General features: G+C 44.2%; 1 protein-coding gene across 9 annotated transcripts in view; it reads left to right on the forward strand.

Annotated features, from left to right (window-relative positions):
• The first annotated feature begins 2,942 nt into the window (after window positions 1–2,942).
• The window catches only part of adgrl2a (adhesion G protein-coupled receptor L2a), a 96,648-nt gene continuing 76,617 nt past the window's right edge, over window positions 2,943–22,973 (forward strand). For 4 of the 9 annotated variants that reach the window (XM_041936025.1, XM_041936028.1, XM_041936029.1 and 1 more), the window contains exon 1: window positions 2,946–3,545. The gene's annotated coding sequence lies outside the window, so the exon portion shown is untranslated. Of the gene's footprint in view, window positions 3,546–22,973 lie in introns of all 9 variants that reach the window. The other 5 variants (XM_041936031.1, XM_041936032.1, XM_041936033.1 and 2 more) reach the window with 3 other exon arrangements.

Consider the following 22,973-nt stretch of genomic DNA (forward strand, 5'->3'; position numbering starts at 1 on the left):
CGACTCAACATCCTGATCCATAACTTACAGAAGAGATGGAAGTATCGGAACTTCCGAAATGAACATTACAGACAATGGAACCTCCGTTTTTTAATAAGCATATACAAGCCCCGGATAAGCTCTGTGTCTAGTTCAGCCAGTGCAGAAACAGGGCAGCTCCTCGAGGTGCTGCAGAAGTGAGGTCAAAACTCCAAGCTGCACGGTTGCCCATGGCTACATAAATATTAACCGAGTCTCCGCTGTGTAGAGAGGCCTTCTTTGATTATGAGTCTACTCTGAGAGTTTGATATCCAAGGAGACCACTAAAGCCAGCTTGACAAAATTGATGAGAGAATACCGGGAGAGTCGGTGCAGTTGTGATGTGGAGGAGTTTCACTTGGTTTTGGAGCAGATCAAGCTGCTGGATGTCATGCAAACGAAGCAGGGAAAGAAACATCACTAGCTCGCAGTTCACATACTTGGAGCTTCACTTTGAACTTATGCTGCAGCGGTTGGTAGAGATGTGACGAGAGGAAAATAGGAAATGCATCCGCTTTCAATGTGCTAAAGATGATTCTTTTGTGTGCACTTTGCGCTGTGCAAATGAGGAAACTGCACACATAATAATGTTTAAGTTACAGGAGCACTTCAGGACATTTAGATTGTCCCGTCAAATAACGCAAGAAGACTCTGTTGATGTAGGTCCAGTCCAAAAGAACGTAATAAAAGGGCAAGATAAAGAAGGTCAAAAATTCTTAATGAACAAGTGATTGAGTGATCGAGCTTGGACGTGGCTTTGTTAATTGTGCTCTGAAGCATGCAACCTGGCCAAGTCTCTGTCCGTCATCAGCGAAAGGGGGCCGATTTGTTGGGGTCAGCAGCAGTCCTGTGACTGGTCATGTGTGCCTGAAATGTCAATCATGTGCAAATATTTTGGGAAGGAACCAATAAGCATTGTTAGGTTAACAATTGAAGGTTAAGAGGCAGGCTCAGAGCCACATGGGAAATGGGGAGACATGTTTGCTCTCACCATGGATGACTGAGGTCTGTCTAAAGCATCTGCCATCGTTTTCAACTGGTCTGAAAACAGGGAAAGCACCGGCGTTACATCTTCACTGTCCTGCAAACACACACTTGGATTTTTCTTTTTTTTTTTTTTTTTTTTGTTTTGGAGTGTGTACATACTTGATATTTTAAAAATGCCTTAAATTTCCATCCTTGTTTTTCACCCTCTGAACGTAGCATTTATCATGCACCATTTGGTGACTGATTATGTGCAATATTGTGCTGCCTGTGCAAGATATGATTATATCACAGTTTATCATAAACAGTTTATGTGGACCCGCTGTGACTCGCCAAAGGAATGACTGCACAAGCTGGGGTCGCACATACAAGGTGGTCTGTAATAAGCAGAAGAGGTTTTAATTACTGCGTGATTCAGACTGATGTCTCTGTCTTCACCTGCTCTTCACGTATTTCATCTGGTGGTGCATTTTACAACCTGATGAATTATGTTCATTCATAAGAATAGCAATACAAGTCTAATGCCCTCTGTTGACAATCTCAGGAAGCAGATTCAAATGAATTCTTGCAAAATGGCAGTTTAAGCTGCTCAACACTGCAGCCATAGAGACACCACATGTGTTTTTAGTCTGTGCTTATAAATAAACATTTCTCCAGATATGGATGCCTGCCACTGGGTGACCTTTTATTACATCTGTTTTCTCTTTTTTGTCCCTCGCAAAAAAAAATGGCCATATTATTATGTAAAATTATGCTTATGAAAACATAAGTCTGCCCCTCTCCTGCGCTCACCTTCACCTGGCAAGCATGACTCAACTTCACATTTCCCCATAGTGGGTGAAAGACAGTTTTTATTGAAGCCAGGTGTGTACCCACGTCCTGCCTGATAATGTTTCTGGACAGAATTCCTCAACCAGATCATAACACGCTTCAAGTCTTCGCCAGATGCAGAATTAAACATGAAACAGTTGTGACCAGGCGCGTTTTGTTGATTTTTAAGACATTCAGATTTGGAGATAGGGGGGAAATATGGAAAATAGCAGCTGCGTTGAAAATTAGATTTTCTAACTTGGAGAAGTTATTTATTTTTTGAGGATTTTAATAAAAGTTAAAATCACATGTTGCAACTCAGCTCCATTTCTGAAGCAAATGAAGAATCCTTGGCGTCACCAGCATTGTGCCAACTCTGCATCGCCAACGTGGCGTCGTGGCTCACAGCGAAGTGTGCAGGGGTCAAAAGCAGACGCAGCCTGACAGTAAGCATCCCTTGAATGGTGTCATGAATTATAAAAACAAAAAAATGAAGAAAACACACTTTCACAACTGAAGAGAGATTCCTGCTTGGCTCCACACACACTTGGCTCTACACGGCAGCAGCAGCAGCTTGACCGCCGCTGCCCGGGCCAGTGTGTTATCCTGTGGGGCCAGTTGTAGAGAGACGGGGGGGTTGGGGTTGGAAAAAGTCTATCGGTGCTTCCATGTTCCTTTTGATGCTCGGTAGTATTACAGTAGAATAAGTCCTCTGTCATTGGCTGAATAGGCTGCACTGCCTACTGTGACAGAGCGTGGGCCTCTCATGCCCAAAAGGAAGCCAGTGTTGCATCTCTAAGCAGAAAAAAGGGGGCCACAAAAAAAAACGAGGGGAAGAAATATATTAATAATCTCCTTCCCATTTTTTTGCATGACGTAGTTGAATCTTCTCTTAAGTTAAAAAAAAAACTGAGCTGATTCCTGCCGGGCATGGCAATAAGTTGATGTGATCAGTCTCCTGCGCAGCTCTCGACTCCGAGTCAGCGCGGATGTGGGAGTCCATGCCGGGTTTTTAGTGGCGTCCTCCGCTCCGTCGGGCTCCTGCAGACGGCAGCCTGCTCTCCGCTGACTGCACCGGCGCTGTTTACTGGAAGCCCGCTCCGCGCTGCTCCCACCAAGTGTCTCAACACTGCGAGCGGGATCCTTTCCAGAGGCGAGCCGCTGAAACTTGTCCCAGTCTTTGCTCAGGAGGAGCCAGAGAGAAAGAGAGAGACAGAGAGAGAGAGAGAGGTCGGCCGCCCGAGTAGCGGAGAGTCCTCTCCCCCACCCCCCCTTCACCGTCAAGACACTGAAAGCCCCACTCTTGTCTGTCCCTCTCAGTCACTCCAGTCTCTTTCTGGGTCCCTCTTCGCGCTTGTTGTCGCCGCTGCGGCCGCTTCGGGAGGTGGAGGAGCCGAGAAGCAGGTGAGGCGCGTTATCAGGTGTGGATGAGGCGGGACCGAGCGCGAGAGCGGCACCTTTGCTTGCCATGGAAGTGCGCGTCCGGTGCGGGGGAACGCACGGGCTGAGGGGGGGACCCGCCGCCTGATAGCCAACCTCTGTCCCAGATAAGGGGAGCATGCCTCAGACCTGCAGACTCTCCGCTGCAGAGGAGTTCCCACCAGACTCTCGTGCCACAATCTGACTTTTTTTTTTATTATTATTATTTGTTTGTTTGTTTTTGAAAACAAAAAACAATCACTTCCTGACTGCGTTCATTTCTGCCAGTTCGGCTCCACCGCTTTTCAAGACAGGTAAGAGTCTTTATTTTCTCATGCATTCTGCGTGAATCGGACCCTGAGCTGGGCTATTTTGACAAGTTGATGTGGAGCGGCAGCAACTTTTCTGCCTCTGCTCGGGCACTTCGCAGCCCTGCGTCCGCTTTCAGGGCTCATTTGGGTTGAAAACCAAGACATTCGTCAGGTCTGGCGGTGCATTTCAGCTACTTTCTTTGTAAAAGTAAAGCAGAGGGTCACATTTGACCGGGAGGAACATAATTTGGTTGGAACAATGAATCAAGCGGGACGCCTCATTTTGCATTGATTTAAATTGTCCGAGGGGTGCCGTGGTTAATTGAAAAATGGTTAATCAAAACATAACCAGATGTGGATTGATTTGCTCGGCTGCCGAGTTTGGCTGAATGGAAACTATTAAAAAAAGTGGGGGAGCAGCGCATTCATGTGAACCAGAACATGTAAAGCACCATTTAATCGGAATTTATGCCTCCAGACTTGAAGTGTAGTTTGTTGCTGGTGCTGTTTTTTCTTCTTTTTTTAATTTAAATCCACTGATGGTTTTGTTGGTCTGAATGGGGATTTATGCTGGGAGCTGTGACCTGAGAAGCGATGTCGGTGTGATTCTGGAGAGCATTCACAGGCTAATCCATTATAATTGGGACTCGTGCTATTTGTCCAAAAGAAAGGAAAGAATAGAAGAGAAAAACAGCCAAGCCTCGCCTACCGGTGTGATAATTAGTTTTGGCCAGAGAAGAGCCTGTGATGCAACGGGCAACAAGCGCAGCAAATGTCATGGATTCAACCAAAGGAGGGGAATAAAAAATGAAAGCGTGCGTAAAAGAGGACAGATTTGGCTTCTTGGACTTAACTCAAACCCAGTCGGCGCAGAGTGGCAGTAAAATTAGATCCTCTTACTGCACATTTATTATTTAGGCCCGCCGATTCCGAACGCGTCTTGTCAACCATGTGTTAAAGAGTAGGCAGCAGAAGCGCACATGCGGCGCGGTGTGTGCCTGCTCCTGGCCCGGGTAGCACACGGCGGCCAGCCCCGTGATGCATGGCAGCCTGGAGCAGAGCTGTAATCTCCAGTGATCGATCAGCGGATTGGGATAAATTTAGCTGCAGCGTTCACATGCACCACAGGTTTTTTTTGTTTTTTTTTTAGGACCTGCGTCTGATTTTAAAAAGAGGGAGCTACGAATTCCTGCCTGGATTAGAGTCCATGAATGTGTCTCATTTCTGTGCTTGCTCTGTGATATCTCTGTGAAGCACATTCATCATAGCTGTCCATTAGATGAACACGCAGCTACTCTTACATGGTGACATGTGTTGAGTATTTAGTCAAATATGCATTTAGATGATCTGACACTACAGTCCTGGTTGAATGGGCTTAACCTTTTCAGAAGCTGTATTCTCGAGATGATAGAAAACAAGAGAATCAGCCAAGTGTTTGGAGGATGAAGTGGCTGCATCTCCCTCTTCATACGTAACAAAGTGACATTCAGTTGAACACAAAGGCGCCCTGTTTGTGAATAAGTATTGAGTTTTCAGGAATGTGTAAGAAATAAGCTAATGCAGGCTTTTATTAGGCTCCGGGAGCTGTGCTCCTTATTCCAGCCTCTCTATTGGGGAACTCCATTTTCACGTGTTTGTGCATCAAAAAAAAATGTTTGAGCTAATGCAAGTTCAAATTCCAGCTGTTTGGAGGGAACATATTAGCATATCAAAGTGGTCAGAGCCCGTGCACAATGGGAGAGTCGTATTTACTGCCACTGGTTTTTGGCTGAGCCTGAAAGGCTTGAGAACGAGTGTGTGAGCTGCTGTGACTGAAAGACTTGTGTATCTTTCTTGTAAGCAGGTCCGTATGACATGTTGTGTGCAGCAGAATCTGACTTGCATTTGCTTTCGCACAGCAGGGTAATTGTACGGTGGCTCACAATGTGGTGCAGTGTTGGCTTTTAGTTAATTTCACGTGAAATTAAAAATTCTTAATTGCGAAGCCTTTTTTTGAATTCTTAATTAAAACAGAGCAAAATTTTTGAGAATTGCTCGTCAGTTTTTTTCAGCGCCTGCAAAAACAGGTGTGTCTGCTCTCACTGGAAATAACACAAACTGCTTGTGGACGCGGCCGAAACGAGGAAACTGTCTTCTCGGATGTCTCGGTGCTCCCCGTCTTCAGCTCGAGCATGCCATTACGAGCATTTCACCGTCGAATCCGGCGCGAGAGAGTACCTTTTTCAGTCTATAGCCTCGTTTAAGTGGAAGTGCGTCCGGTTTCAAAGAACTGCAGCTGCTCTTGATCTGCCAGAGCACCAGATTGCCCCTCTTTGCCAGCGTGTTCGTGTCTACTCGCAGATCAATACAGCCCAGCACACTTCTGTATAGGTTTTGGGGAGACAAAGTGCTGCGTTTCACTCTGTCCTCAACTCTTTATGTCGCTCTCTCGCAGCACACGAGACTCTTGTGACACACTGAGTGTGAATGGGTGAGTGGGTGTGAACGCATCAAAATTTGTGAAATTACGGACTGTTGCTTCATTTTCTGCTGGTTTATACACCCCCCTCCCCTCCCTTCCCAGAAAGAGCAGCTGAGGGTTTTTTTCTATCTCCAGATATTTGACTGGTGCATAAAACAGATCATAATGCAGCCTCTCCACATTTAAAATTTCTAACAACACGCCGGGCACTTCCAGTCTGGCTTTATTAAGTTAATTTGTTATTGTTTTAATTCAATATAAATGCACACACGCTGACCAGAGGCAACATTTCCTCACTTTCTGCGTCGTGCGCTCTCATGAGCCTGCTGTCTTTGTCTGAGCAGCGATTGGCGAGTCCATATGATTGATTTAAAGCTTGCTTTGTGGCTGAGTGGATAGGTTGTGCTAGCGTTACGCTGTGGGGATGTTGTGCTTTCACCCTCGGCGAACGCCACCAAATTCAAGCTCATCTTTCTCTTTTTGTCCCGGGCTTCGCCGTCATTGTCACCCAACAGTGTGTCGGGAACAGGGAGCAATTTCAAGTTGCAGCTCTCACAAACGGCGCGTTAGCTCCTCCGTGGCAAAATCAAGCAAATGATGGATGTTGCAGATGCGTCAGAAGTAGAAGATTGCAGCGAGTTAATGCGTTTAGATTTACATCCCATTGCTTATTTGCCGTGTAAATTGTGGGTTTGTGTTTTCAGATGCAATCTCTTCTGTTGCTAAACCACCTACATGGAGCCATACTGTGCGGATAACTGCTCGCCATTAAAAGCAAGAAACAAGGCTGTAAAAGAAAGCTATGGCAAATTTGATGTAACGTGCAGGCCTTTGGTGGGCCAAAATACCTCCCCTTTCATGACTGATTTTATTTTACGATTGGCAATCAGTAAAATGCTGCGCGCCAGCATGTTCCCCTCCCTGCCATTTTGTGAAACATTTGTTTCCACTTGCCACAGGCCTCTGGTGCAGCGGGGGACTCTGTGCCCCTGAAATGGCAGGTGAAACTTTCTGCTTGCCTAAATAATTTCCTAGCAGAACATTACACAGCAAGGACATAGGCGGGTGGAAAGTGAGGCTCAATTCAAACTCTGGTGACAAGAAACAACATGGATATTAGCCGATGGCTCTCACAAAGCTCTCCGTGCACTCGTTAAGTGGCAGCAACCCTGAGCTTATCTGGCATCTCTTTTTCATTGCTTCACCCGTTTTGTGCTTCTCTGAAAGGTATTTAGAAGGAGAGAGGTGCAAAGTGCAAAACAGAGCAGGGCAGTAAAACCTGTCCTTTGCTCATAAAACGATTGGGTGCAACATATTGACCTGGTTTCTAATCAGAACTGTAGTTTACAACACATTGAAAACACGACCTGTGTTTCAGATAAGATGTGCTGTGTGCTATTATCCGTGTGTGTGTGTGTCTCAGTGGAGTGTTAAAAAAAATAACCCAAAACAAACTTTATCACAATTTATCCCCGCAGGCGTTTTTGAAATTATTTTACAGATTAGAATTAGAGCGATCACATCAAGCTTTATCACGTAAACAATTTTTAAGATAATAAGGAAATTGCAAACACTTCTGTAATTATTGAAAAATGTTGTAATTATTTTCAAAATTGCATTTTATACATGATAATTTTTTCTTTTTTTGCTCTCATTTGATTTGCTGCGTTTATTCTTTTTCTAATTTGCAGGCTTAACATATGCAGCATATACAACAGACACACACACACATACACACACACACACACACACACACACACACACTCACACAGACACTGGCTGACCCTGTCTCATTCTTTGTGCTATGTGAACAGGACTTGTCCTTATCTGTGCACAGCTGCAACACTATTTGGGAAAATATTCAATTTCTGTGTGACAGAGGAGAACCTGGGAGGCAAGGCTCTAAGCAAACAGCAGTTATTGCGGCTCTGCCATAGCAGCCGAGAGCAAGGCCTGGCTGGGAGAGAGGGGGGATCTGCGGACGTCTGCCAGGGGAAGGAGTAATGTCTCGGCTGGATTATAGGAGAGCGGAGCACATCCACACTTAAAAGCCCCTTTTCCAACAAGACAGGGCTGTTATTTAGGGATGGCGTGGGTAAACACACCAGAGCAATATATTTCCTCCATATAGGCTGCTGTTGCCCTTGACAATTGTGACTCATTGAACGTGAGATAAGTTTTACTCCCCGTTCCTTTTTTTTCTTCTTCTTCTCCTACTTCTTCTTCTTTTTTTCAAAAAATAATTTCACGTTGGTGCTGTGGGCGTTCTTCAGTGCATTCAAGCTGACATTATCCCAGCAAAGTGGAAAACTGGTGAGCATTGTTCAACCTTACAATCTGGTTTTATTTTTGCAGAAATGTTCAGTGTGTGTTTTTTTAATTAATGTTTTTTTTTTTTTTTTCTGGTGCCGTACTTTAGATGAAGCTGTGGCTGTCTATCAAATGCTTTACATACCTATTGTGCCGAGCACTATTTGGCAGTTAAGTGAAGCCTAAGTAGGAATCTGCAGCAACCTACTAAAACATAGAAAAAACTGGGCTCAAGTGGAGCTGAGAACAGTTTTCGATTCAGCGTGATCCGGTGTTTCTCTTGTTCTTCTTATGTGTGTGCAAATTGAGGTACTGAGGGATGGACTGAGGACGCTCACCTGCATTGAGGTCTGTGTGTTGGAATGCAGTTTTCAAAGCAACGCTGATATTGGATGATCAAATGCACCAACTAGTAAAGCCAGTAGAAGCATGGGAGTGAATGCACTCTGTGTACACTGTGTACATTTGGATTCCTTCCAGACGCGTATTACAGCTAATGTTTGAGCTCACTTTTTTAAGTGTACGCGCGGCCGCTTATTTTGTTCGATATGCTTATTTGGTCGTCTGGTTGGTTTGGAAGTCTGAGGCTTTGATAAATGATATTTTATTGCACAGTATTTAGTTGAGGGGGGGATGTGGAAGCTTTGTTCTCCTCATGTAGTTGCCAAGTCAGATGGAGTTGAGCGTCTGGTCTGGGAGTTTCAGAGGAATATCACAGGCATGGTAAGTTGCTAAAAACTAAGCTAATCAACAAAATAATTGTCTGTTCAATTGCTACCATGCCAGAGACATCAAACACAGCCGAGGTTGAAAAAACAATCAAATTATCTCTTAATGATTGCTCACGCTGACAGATGAGCGCTTGCGAGTTGTTTTTGTTTGGAGGAGACATATGTGAGGAAGAGTGAAGTTTGTGGTCGCTCTCTCATAAATTCTGCATGCGTGTTCGTAATCTATACATAGGTATCCATCATCACCTGTAATGAAAACAATTTTATCTTATTATGTGGTTTTTGGCACTGAAACAGAGAGAGCTGTATTAGTCTATTAATTTCCTGCAGTTAATCATGAATCCTGCTGCTTTTATCCTCGCAGTACCCTCCATGTGTGGTCCACAAAAAAATGTTTCTGTTTCCTCCACAGACTAAAGTTTGGCCCCTATGTCTGCTCTCTCTCTCTCTCTCTCTCTCTCTCCCTCTCTCCGTCCCTCCCTCCCTCCCTCCCTCTCTCTCCCCGCTCTCTTTCTGTCTTTCTCTGCGTAGATAATGTCTCTGCAAATGATTTAACCGCCCTCGTTGAGGCTCCTTCCAGTAATTGAACAAGCAGAGACTGGGTGCTTTACAGGAAAACAATAGTCATATTATCTCAGATCTCCACTACTCTGAGATTCAACAAAACCCTACTCTGGATCGGACTTTGCGGACTACTTCCATGGGTCTGAACTGAAGAAAGGAATCAGGTTAGCTTTCTCTCTATCAAAAAAAAAAAAAGAGAAAAAAAAAGTTACGGCAAAATGGATGCCATTCATTTTCTGTTGGCGCAGTTTATTGGAAGTGTCGCATGATTTGAATGTACGTCTTACAAGATCCACCTGGGGGTGAAGTGCAGGCTTGGGTGGTGCTTGGTTGACTTAAGAGGCATGCGCGAAAGAGGCTTGGTAATTATTAATCAGAAACGCTTGTAGCCATAGTTAGTGCAAAAAATGTGTGCTAGTTATATAATTATGTATCACTAGAAGTGTAACAATCGTGCAGAATTTACACATAATGGTTATTTTTATTTATGAATTTATTTCGCTTTCGCCTTCGACAGACAAATCGCTTGACATGAAAATATGGCTCAAACGCCCCTGTTTCAGTATGATTGCTGCAGGTTGGAATTTGTTTTGTTTTCTGGCAGAGCAGGGGGAGCTTTGATTGTGTTGTTGTGGAGCAGAATTGACCTTGTGTGTCAGAATGAGGTTTTTCTACGCCTTGTTTCATACAGAGCACTCTCAGACTGAAATGGCCTTAGGAGGAGCTGTTCTTGACAGAGATGCATTGTTTCAGGCAGCCAATAAACCACTGCACTGAGTGGCTACATCTGTGAACCTCATCTTGACTACAGTGTGGGGCTAGCAACAACACGGCAACTGTCACAGCTGCACCTGCTGCTGTCTCAGTACAGAGCCTCCCTCTCTGTTGCCCACAGAACCGCATCGCTCTTCTCTCCGTGACAAGCCAGAGGCAATGGTCTCTGCTTGGGTCAACTGGAGAGAAGCTTCTTGGGAAAACATTTGAAAACAGAGGACAAAATGTCAGTCCTGAAAAGAGATGTTAAAATAAAAATTTCTGCCCCGAGGGCCAGGATTTGGTTCCAGCGGAGCTTGGGTATAAAATTCCTGTCTGTAAAACATAGTGGGGCTTAAGACCGCTGGCTTAGTAAAACTTGACCGCCACTCGAGTGTTCATTCTTCAGTGCATTTGTCCAGCTACAGTAACAGTCTGGAGAATGATATGACGGCAAGTTGTCTCCCCGTAATATGGTAAATGATGAACACAGATAAATGGAGCTGACTCCTCTGTACACACACACCGCCCTGCTTGTGTATTGAGGCCATTCAGAAGATGATCTGATCAGCTAAGAAGAGATTCAGCAGCATTAAAGGCTTTTAAATCTCATATGTGCTCATATTTGCTACGCTGCTGTTAAAAGTCACAGGGCTAGGGTCTGGTATTGGAATAACATTAACGTTTTTGCACACACATTATCTGGCTCGGTGAATACCTGAAAGAGAAAACAAGAGACAAGAAATATCTCGCAGAAAATGGCTATTGGATCATCACGCTGTCTCAGAAAAAAGATTATTGGAGGGGAACAATGCCGAGAGGGTTTTCAGCCAGCAGAAGTGATGCAACATGTCCACTTTCCTGCCAAATTGAACTTAGGAGTGTGAAAAGCAATGCAGGGACACGAGGAGTGGGGCTGACGTGAATGCAGATAGTGTGGGATTAACACAGGGGAAGATTGAGCGACAGTGGCCGGTGACGTCTCTTTACAGCTTTGCTTGTACAGCTGTGCCAGGCCTGGCATTCACTGCTGCCTGTTGGATCCAACTCCTCCTCCACTGCCGGGGGGTTAGGTAATGAACATCTTAAATACTGCAGATAAGTTGAGCTCCTGAATATGTGTGTGTGTGTGTGTGTGGATGGAGACATCAAATTATTAATGCATTTCTAATGAAAATTGGAATGCTTAATATCGACACCTCAGTGTGTCTCTTGATTCGATCTTTTTGGCATTTGCACAGGAAAAATACATATACAGGCTGCCCTAATAATTCATCATGCCTCCTTCTAAATGAGGTGTGAGGCGGCTCTGCTGGTGTGAATTCTGCTATAACTCACACATAGCCTGACTGCTTTATCCATTAGACCGACCTGTTTGTCTAATTCAGCTATTCAGCCACTAGCAAACCGGCTTTAGTAATGAAGTCGAGTGTGAGAGCTGCAGCGTCTACTTCACACCTGGCATGTTAACGCTGGACGCGGTGGACACATAGAGGTGGAGAAGCAAGAAAAAATGGAATTAGCCACAAAATGATAATCCGCTTGAGTGGGTTCCTGCATGTCAGGACAGCACATACATGCACAACATACGCATGTTCTGACGGCGGCAATGGAATAGTGTTTTTTGGGTTAATGTCAAGACAGTTGTTATTTTTAGTCTTAGTTTTTTGTGTCACCTTTATTCTTTGAAAGTAGTTGAAGAATTTAGCACCGTTGTTACATCACTGTCCTGTGAAGGACATGTAATTTCCAAAACGGCCAAACATTTGTGTCAGGAAAATAAAAACACGACAGCTTTGTGCATTTTTCAGCTACACCATTTTTTTTAATTATCAATTTTATAGCTGATTATTTATTGGTTTATTTTCCTGTTGACAAAGAAAAAAAAATGTAATTTAGAAATACATGGTTTACGTTGGATAGCAGAAAAAAGGTATTTTATCTCCTCACTGTCCATCAGTTTGGTAATTGTTAATAGCGATAAAGTGTTAAATCAGGCCGGCTACGCTGCCACCCAAATGTTGAGCTACAGCGTAGGTGTAGTTGTAATTTGGTTTAAACAAAAAATCAGGATTCAGGCATTACAGACTGTTTTATGAAGCTGACTGCGACTACATAAAAACAGTCTATAAAACCTGACATTACTTTTTGAGGAACCTTCCTTATTTGGAGATAGATGACACTGATTGGTCGCCGTCGTCGTCTGATTAATTAACCGCAGACCAAGTGGAATGTAGCGAATCTAACATTTCATTATTCTTAATCTGCATTATGATTCTGTTTGTCCTCTCGTGAGAAACAACTGGGAGCAAAACATATGTTTTCGTCCTTATGAATCACTGTGATAAAATCAAAGCACGGTTAAATGATGACCAGACAGAAAGCTCTGAGCAAGCTGCACAGATTCTCAAGTGCTGCATCTGTGCCCAGCAACACACGTTTCATTTTTAGCCTCAACAGCAGCTGAACCAATGTGATGAGTGCTATTCTTTAGTAGTTGATGGAAATGGGAAAAAGCAGCGTAAAGAGGACAGTCAAACGGGGGTCAGAAACGGGTGCATTTCTGTCGTTGCAGTGGAGCCAGTGGCATTTCCGTCATTCATCAGCCCGAGCTGATTACTAGTGAGTCTGGAGTGAGCTGACAGGATGCGGCTCCTGCAGCCATTACCATCAGAAATAGGTCCAGCAGGCCCGGGGGTAGGCGAGGAGCTGCAGCTCCAAGAGGCCGAGACCTGCCCAAAGGATGGAAAAGTTTGCCATGTTTCGCCCAATGACATCTATTCGGTGTAGATATTTAGCATGGCTTCAAAAGCTCTGCCGATGGTGAACCCCGGGAACTTTTGCTCTGCAAATGGCGCTGTTGCAATATAGCTAGCAGAAACTGAAGCTGAGCCTAACAGTCAGTCAGAGATGGTGAATGTTGCAGACACCGCAACGCCTACTTACTTTACTGCGAGGGCCAAAAAAGGGTTGTTTTCTTCTCTCTCTCTCACCTGAAAAGGCTCGTGGGCTCCTGTGCATAATGGAAGCAGTGTAGCGAAGGGAGCGTGTGCAGACGTTACTCGGAGACAGTGCAGAAATATTCTGAAGTCACTGCCACACTCTGACTCTCTCAGCTACATACTTGGTATTTAAACTTTAACAGAAGTTAAACATTTTTTGCACCAAGGCAGAAATGTGTAATGATGCTTTCCTAACACGATTCATATAACTGGAGCATGCAGTGATAGCCCCAAACAAAAGTGCTAATTGACGCTGTGGATATTTTGGTGTAGAAAACATAGAAGGATGACAGAGATGGAAAATGTTCAGAGGACGGGGCTGAATATTTATTAGCTAGAGAAGAATTTCTCCTTTGAAGTTCCAGTGTATCACTGCCTTTAACCTGTGGTTGTTATGCACACACTTCCCCTTTTTGTGAAGTCACATTTGACTAAACTTTGTGGGATGCAGGAGTGCCTTTATCTTCTAATTTTTTAAATCATTAACATATGGATTTGTGTTTCCGAGTGTCAGAATTGCTGATCGGCTCATCGTGGATTTCTGGGTCACTCGCCCCCGCTGCAGCAGGGGGCGGCGAAGGCGAAAGGTTCAACTATGAAAGCAGCAGATCTGACTGCAGTTTAACACGACTGTATTAATTAATGTATTAAAAATCCAAATCTCTAGCGAGTGCAATTCACTCTCATATGTCTCTCCTATGTCTCCTACTCGTCAGATCACCTCAGGTTGTACACAAACACAACAGTAGTTGTTTATGCTAACAGAAGCTGGTCAGAGGAAGATAAAACTTCCTTTATGATAGAGCAAGAAGGGCATTGGGAGAGCGCAGACCCCCACCGAGATCAGTATACAACTTTTCTATGATATGCTGATCAGCAAGGGCAACCACTCCGCAGTATATGTCTGGATACATGTCCAGCACTGTTAGAATTTCACATTTAGATGGGAGTAAGGGTATACTTTGCGACCACATACTTGGTTTTGAGATGCGCTGCATTTATTCCGCCAAGGCCAAATGTCCCATCCCGCCATGACAACGAAAGTGAAAAATGATTTGTGCATCCGTCCCGTGAGTCGGATCCTCTTCACAATTCCGTGCGCTCTTGCTTGACCCGTGCTACACCCGTCCGCCAATTTTCTTGAAAATCAGGCCGTTACTTTTTCCATAATCCTGCTGACAAACAGATAAACCAACAAACAAGCAAACCGAGCCGGAAACATAACCTCCTCGGCAGAGGTAATAAACCAGCCATTTTAGTCAAATAAAACATAATCTTTCATGTACACGGCTCGGTGCTTTATGTTGCCCCGAACGCCGCGTCGTGTTCAGAAACCACCTCACAAAGCCGCTTGTTGTTGTTCAGAGGAGAATTTTCCTCCACAGCAAGAGCCCTTGTCCAAGCATTACCTTCTCTCCCAGCGTGGGACTTTGTTATCGCCCTCACTTCATATTCATAGTGAGTCTTATTCTCCTGTCATTATTTTGTGTAACTTAGAGCTGTAGCAATTACACTTCAGTGGATTACCTGTGCAGAGATACAGAGATTAAAATCTCTGCTTCGCACTACCTCCAGCGTGGCGGTTCAAAGGTGCGACCTGTACTGCAATCCGCTATCGTTTGGCAGAGCACGAAATTGGTCAACCTTTCAGAGTTTGTTTGGGAATTTAAATCCCTTTGGTATTCAAAACAGGAGGACCTTATGACAGGGAGATAATTTCCCAGTGAATGTTTTATCGCAGTCCGCTTGACAGTCTCCTGTATCTGGCTGCTTTCTCTCTCCTTGTGTCTTTAGAGTCCCTGACTTTGGTCCAGTTATTCACAGAGAAAAAAAAAAGAATTAAAAAAAAGAAAAAAAAAGAAACCCCTGTTTGTCCCCCCTCCCCCTTTTGTTATCACAAAAGAGCAAACACATATTAAACATACACAAGGTGCAGAAGCGGTGATTGCTGTATCTGCTGTCCTACTGTGGGTGGCAGGGGACGATAACATAAGCCACAGATCCATTTACATAATTTTTTTAATCATGTCAGCCTGAATCGTGGTCAGTTGGAAGCGGGGCATATGCCTGAAAAGAGATTTTTTTTTTTACCCTAACTATTACCGCTTCTGTCTCCTGTGGTATGCCATGTGTTTAGATTTGGGCAAAGGCACAGCTCCGCTCTCTGTCTGCATCTGCTGAATGGAAGCTAAATATTTGCTCGGCACCATCTCTCACGGCCAAATTGAAGCTGAAACTTTTCTCATCTTCAAAGATCCACTCTCGCCTTTTCTCTCTCAGCCCCGGAGAGGCTGATCCATTGTACAGTGAGCACGCAGGAGTGAGATCCTATAGCACCTAAGTTATTAAAAGAGGGGGCTGGAATGACCCAATCTGGCCTTGTTTGCATCACAATCCCCCACACAGTGCTGATGTTATGCTAATGAACACTGTGGAGAAGGCTCAGCCCCAAAACTGTCCTCTCCCTTTCACTGTTCGGGGAGAGGGCAAGGAGGAGTGACACCGAAACTGCACGAGGAAATCTAATGATGCAGCCTGAAAATTCAAAGCAACTTAAATCACTCCATTTTCTCACTTTGCTGTGGATGAATGCGGCTTCAGATGCTTGCCTTTTTTTTTCTCATTTTAATCATTTTTTGTTGAGAATATGTTTCCCGTTGTTGTGCAGCCGAGCGTTTAAAACATTCACTTCTAAAAAGCTTTCAGACATTTTCTGCATCTTTGGAAAAAAAAAAAAAAAACGCCAATATACCTTCATCAGGTTTAACAAGCACCATTACCTGTCAGGGCAGTACTGACTGAAGATTTAGGGCTGACAAGTGATTGCATTCAGGAAAGACTACACCCACTTCTTTTGTCTGCCTGACGAGACACAGCGCTATACCTTGTTTTAGGCTGACATACGCTGCTTCCCCTGTCTGACAAAGGCATTCATGCCATCTTTTAGATTGAAAATAGATACGGCAGCACTGGGATAGAAATGTGCTGGGAAAAAGTAGGCTACAGTAGATCCACTCCACTGCTGGAATCATTTGTATAGTGCATTATGGTATATCATGGTTCTGCTGCAAGGGTAAGGTCCCTGTGCTGTTTTCTATTTTAGTGAGGACAGATTATGCAGCCTCCCTTAATTTGGCTGTGTTTGTGCTTCCTCTGAGCCACAAAAAGGTTAAAAGCCTCAATTAGACACTGAGCCAAGGTCGGCCACGTTATGCACAATGTCTCTAATCTGAGAGAATTAGCACCCTTCAAAAATCAAAATATCCACCACTCTAGAAAGAAGAAGTCGCTGCTTTCCAAGCCTGTGCATTTTTAGAATTTTTTTTTTCCGGAGTAATTCTAGAAGTATTCAAAGACGGAGCGTCTTCCTTGATGCTTTCTTGAAAAAATGCGCACCGAGAGAGAGAAATACGACGCATGCTCAAGTGCAGCGATGGGGTGAATCCAGGTAAAAGCTATCTTTAAGCCATTTTTAAACATACCCGTCACAAAGGAGGAGATGTAGCTCAACAAGCAAAGCAAACAAAGAAGAGAAGGATTTTGGAGCTTTTACACAATTGAGATGTGGATTGTGCAAAATGTGCTGTGACTCAATATCACGATTGTATATTCAGTGTAAGCCAAGGATTTACTTAATGACACATCTTGCTTTCAAAGTGGAGTTAAAACATCCCCTCCCCCTGTTTTTTGGTCCCAAAGATAATTGCTCACTTTCTCCTTTGTTTCTCGTTGCTTAAATGACTAAAGACGTGGATAAATGGCTTATTTTCCTACTTGCTCCACTTCCATTTTAAATGTGGCTCTGACAAGTCATCTTCTCCATTACCTTCTTCATGTTTTGTGTTGCTGCCCACTACCTTAAAAATTAATCATCCTGTTTAATAACGCCTCACGATCACAGTGCATTATTGATGGTGAGGTCCTTAATAGAAGGACGGAGCAGGATTTTTAACCATTCGGCTGCTCAGTTTAAAGGGAGGGGGGAGGCGGGTCACAAAAGCTGCTTACTGGTGCACATCCGAGTAAATACACAATGCACGTTATTATCATCGACTAAAACCAGGCCCTTTGCATTGAAAAAGAAACTTGTCCCTGTTCTGCAAACACAGAAAATAAAGAAAACAAAATGTGTTACACAAGCTGCCCAAGTCAATTTCAGTTTTTCAGCGATTGTGACCCCAACGAGCAAATCTCTGATCCTTCTACGTAACACTCGCTGGCTGTGTCTTGCTGTGAAATGTGCAGTAGTTCGTGATTTAGTCCCCGCTGCTCGACCTTGCTCAGCCACATTGTGTTATTTTATTTTTGCACGAATGCAACGATAATTGTGCTCGTGCTGAAATTGAGAAGATGAGTTTGGGAGAGCGTCTTGGCCAACTGCCGAACTCTGTTTTTATAATCCGTGATTTGTTTTGACTCATTTAGCCATGGCAAACTGGATCACACAACAAATGCTTCTTTTATTGGGTCCTAATGCGCTCTCCAGGTAAAAGTATTTATGTGCACATACTAATTGGATTGGGTTTCTGGACAGGGGAGTATGCACTACATATTGCATGCGCTCTGTGTATTCCAAGGTGAATCATGCTGTGTCAAGGACTTATTGGACTTGATTGGCAGGTACTATCACCATGAGATGCCCATATAATGGCAGGTCTCCCATTCCTGACCTTCCTATTTATCTTGCTGTATTAATGTCAGCCTATTAATTCCTAAGCGGAGGAACATTTGGCAAAGACACCGTTTAACGGCCCTGGCTGAATCATTCTTATCTCGCCAGACCTGAAAGGAATAGTTTTGTGCTATCAGCAAGTGGAAATGACATTTTGAAATTTCATTTGAGATAATCCACTTCACTTCCCAGTAAAACATCAAAATTACAACTCAAAATGTATGGAACCTGTATTAAAACTTTGTTACCGTAGCAAATCATCTGGCTATAATCCATGCGGACAGACAGGTGTAGGTATCTTTCAGCGCTAATAGGATTTTTGTTGCATTGCTAAAGTGATTATGAGGCTCTGGAGTTAATATATATTCAGGCAGAGGGCAATATAGCACTCGGTGCCTACGGACACAGTTTGAATAACATGTGAGACTCATAAAAACCTTATTACATATTGACATTTTTAAATTAGGGGATGTTCGCTGATAAACATGGGTGTCTCACATTTAAAACTACTCCAGGAATAGATTTTTTTTCCCCCATCTCATGAATTTGTTTTTGACAATGCTTCCATTTTTGTCTCCATAAATATATTTATGTGTTGGAGCGTTCCAGGGTTTGGCTCGCGGATCGCTTTATTTAGTAGCCCTATGTCCTGACCAGTGGGGAGTGCTCTAATCGATTAATTGAGTGGCTCATAAAAATGATCAATGGTGCAAACACTAAGAGCAGTGAGCATGACAAGCCCCACGCTTCTGTCACACGCTCTGGCTCTCTCTTGCGTACTCCTGTTATTGTCTGTGGAAGTGTGGCTTGCATAAGAGCGATGTAACGATTCATTTAATCCAAACATTATGGTCCGCAGATCCAAAAACAATTGTTCTTATGTACTCTCGGATGATGAAATGGGTTGGCTGATGCCTGAAAATGATAAATAACTGCAATGCAGCGTAACTACAAGGGATGTGAAAAAATAGCCGAGCCAATCAGTCATCTCCGGCCACGGTGGCTTTGAATTATCCGAGATGTTGCTGTTTGCTAATAATGTTCGGATAAAATGTTATATAACAGCTTTAACAGAAAAACTCCCCCGACCAGAAAGACCCTCGTGCTTTGCTATTGTTTTCCCACTCTCCCTCCTTAATCACCTCCATCACCCCACCCTCGACCCCCTCCTAAAGTAGCCGAGCCGCCCTGTTGCGCAGCATGCGTGTTTGACCTGGTATTTCACTGGCTGAGCCCCTGTCAGGGTCAGGGCCTGCTTTTGGGGCACGAGCAGTCGCACAGTGTTTGGTTGGGTGTCATTCAGCTCCTCTGGCCCTGTGCTGCACTCAATCATTCCCTCAGCAGAGGGGTCAGCCTCTGATTCCTCCCTGCCCCATATCTGACTCAGTGGGGCTCCAGACTCATCCCATCGCCAGCCCAATCTCTCCCCTCTGGACTGCGAATTTTCTGATTTACGCTTGCAAATTGTACATCTTCAGCAGTGTCAAAGCAGGAACACAATCTCTTTTGGGAATATATTTCCTCCACATCTGATGCTGAGTGTTCTGTGACTGAGCCCCGTGTCCCCAGGTATTTCAGTTTTTCCCTCAAAGTGGGTAAGAGAAACAGAGATAAGAGGAGTCTTATAGTATGTATGAACTCATGTATGAGGATGCTGTTGGGAAACCCCAATAGAAACCAAATGTGTTCTCCTGCATTCAACATGTGGTGGTCTGTTGGTTCTCATTTACATTTCAGTGAATCTCCGGCCCCATATTTCCCTTCCTTTGCATCCCTGTGATGTTCCATGACAATTAACATCCCAACTCTTTCTTGGGGTTTGTTGAAAGCTCAGGGGCTAATTCAAGGGTCAAGCAAGACTTGCAAGCTGTCAATCTTTTATTGTAACTGGAGCCCCCCTCCCCCACCCCGGTTCTTTATTCTGGGGCCCCCCCTCCATTCTCCCAGACCTCGTTTATAGAATGGCCCAACTCTTCTTCTATTCTCCTGTGGCCCTCTAACAGCTAGAGAGGGACAACCGGGACCTTTGTCTAAGGAGCCCGGCATTCTTTCACATCTGCCTCTTGTTTTCAGACCCCCGCTGCATTCAAATTTCAAACTGTCCTTTTCAATCAACCCTCCACCCCTCCCTTCTAATATAACCCCCTTCCTCCCAGTTTCTAAGCCTTTTTTTTTCCTTAAGAAGGCCGACCGAGCTCCTGCAATTCACGGTTTCGTCACTCAGTTGTCCATTATAACGCATTCTGTTGTATTGTGAAAATATCAAGTACACATATGTTTAAAGCCTCCGGGCCCACGCCCCCGTGGCTTCTCCATTTCTCAGAGTGCTTCAACATCTGTCTGCAATGACTTCATATTTAGCCAAAACAGTGTGACGCCTGTTGACATTTTAGCAATCTGTGCTTAACAATCACGGAAAATTGCCTCGATCATTTGTCTCGTGCATTAGAAGCAGCCGCGCTGACGATGATGCAGTCCTCATCTGTCCGTCCCCCCGTATAAACACCAAAACCCCAGCACAAGATGCTCCAAGCTGTTCTGAGATCACACCCGAGTCGAGGGCTGTTTAAAAAAAAAACAGCCAAGGTATGATCACCGGTGGTTTCTGTTTCAAGGCGGAGAGAGAAAAGAAACCCCCAACTGAGAGGGGAGACCTCAGCACGTCTAATGAGGAGAACGGCAGTCAGGCAGCCTCCCTCCAGTCTGCGCCTTTGGTGTCTCAGCATGTTAAACACTCACAGCATGATACAAAATATATTAAAGTATGGGACTGTTATCATCGATTTACAGAACACCCATCCCCATGTACTAGGGATCTACATTTTGCATTTTTTTTTTCGTAGTAGGGGGTCTCGACTGCCTCGGAGGCAGAACTGTTTAAAGGCATTTTGTCTTTGTCTTCACATTCTGACACAGGAGGTCTGTTGAGCACGCTGCCTCTTCTTTACACTAAGCAATGATGACAGGCGAGCAAGAATAATCATATTGATTCAACACTGTTATCTCAGGCTGAGACTTATAATAGTTTGTTTACATGTGTAAACACGAGCACCCGCTGCCACCAAAGACACACAAATATAGTGAAATGCACGTTTTAACCTGTTCCAGATGTAATTATCGGTGCACTCGGGCATATGGTAGTTAATCTGCAAAAGTGTGGAATTTAGATGCTACCTTGAGTTTAGTTTTGGGGTTAAGGAGGCGATGTGATGCAACAGATAGATTGAAACAAGTTTTAGGTACAGCACTTAATCCACTGCATTAATCTGCTCAACTGCGATGAGAAAATCAGTGTGTTTACGTGCACACTAATAATTCAATTACAGCCAGAGTAAGGCAATACCCCAATTACTGCAACTATCCTGTAAAGACCTTAACCAGGTTATCTTACTCGTGTCAAGGTCGTAAGCCGCGTAGGCGCAGCATCTGTCTTTGAAATCGCGCTCGGCACATCTGTGTTTCGATTCTGTGCACGCACCGCAGAGGTCGCGGAGTGAACCAGATGCAAAGTGGGACTACATTTGATAAAGGAGTGACAAGGCAAGGGACGAAGGGAAAATAAAACTCATTTTTTTGAGTGACAGTGAAATGAATTTAATGCTACAACCAACACCTCAAGTGACAGAGCCTCGGTGCATCTGCTCTGTAAAATTTGATGTAAAAAACAATAATCACCAAAGATGGCTCTCTCCATTTTCCCGGCCTGCTACTATTTCCTGTCGGCCTGTACATTCATTTAGATATCAAGCACCTCATGTAAACTTCCTTATTACTGGGGGAACTAGGTCATTGTGAAGCTTGTAAACACCAACTGCTGCTTTAATAGAGTTTTCACAGTAAATTATTTCGTGCATGACAATATAATGATTGAATGGGATTATCATCACACATGTAAATGTGTGTGTGATCTGAGTATTGTCTGTCTCACTAAGTGGACAAAACAGTGAGACTTTGTGCGCGCAGATGAAGCTCCTTAAGCCTATGTGCTCACTGTGCGGCTTTATTGTGCAGACAATCTGCTTAAGGCCTTGTTATCCTGTGTGGACCTTCAGTGTAGGCTGATTATTTGTAGCCATTTACCTGATAAATTTAATTCATGCCACGTGTGCTGATCAGCTAAAAGACAAAGGTTAGGGTTTTGCTGGAATCCAATATGTTTGGTCTCAGCGATCAACTTTCATTTGTTGAGCCTCGTGACTGCATATTATTCCACTGAAACTGAAAACGCCGGCTGCGTGTATTCTGCTCCCGTTAACCTCTTTTAAATGGCTCTAAAATTAGAGGTCTCAGGTGAGGCGTAATGTCATACTAGATGAGCTGATTATGGTAGGCTTAATTATAACTTTGTTGGCTAATGTGTGCGCTCCGCATGTTTTCTCAGTGACGAATGATGCACTGTCTGAGATCTCAGACGAAATAGATCAAAGGCTCTTCAGGCCGTGGGTATTCTCCAGTGTGGAGGAGCCAGCCGAAGCTGATTTGTGCAGCTCTGACTGCAGACGACAAACAGAATTCCTCCCCGTCTTTTCACTGGAGTTCTCTTGTTAGCTGGTAGTATGATGGATAACATTCAGTCCCTTGAATCTTAACTAACAGTTGCAGGCTGCAAGCGCAGAAAAAAAATGGAATGCTGTTTTTGAATGTGCTAAAAAAGAAGACAAAAAAACAGTTTCTAATGGAGTCCTGTGTGCCTTGTTGCCAGAGTGATGCCATGTCCCATGGTGAATGTGCTAATGGTTCATGGGAGTGAGAGGACTGAGCTTAGCCCGGCAGTGTAAACACGCAGACAAAAGGGAGCCGTTAGTAGTGTGAAACGCATGCCTGGGCGCGCAGGTAGGCATTAGGTTTCACCCTACACAGCTCCAGCACTGTATCCATGACAGGGAGGAGGCCATTTGCTTTTGTAGCAAAGCGGAGCAAAAACAAACACTCAAACAG

This window comes from Chelmon rostratus, chromosome 4 (assembly GCF_017976325.1).
Source record: "Chelmon rostratus isolate fCheRos1 chromosome 4, fCheRos1.pri, whole genome shotgun sequence".
NCBI classification, from domain to species: domain Eukaryota; kingdom Metazoa; phylum Chordata; class Actinopteri; order Chaetodontiformes; family Chaetodontidae; genus Chelmon; species Chelmon rostratus.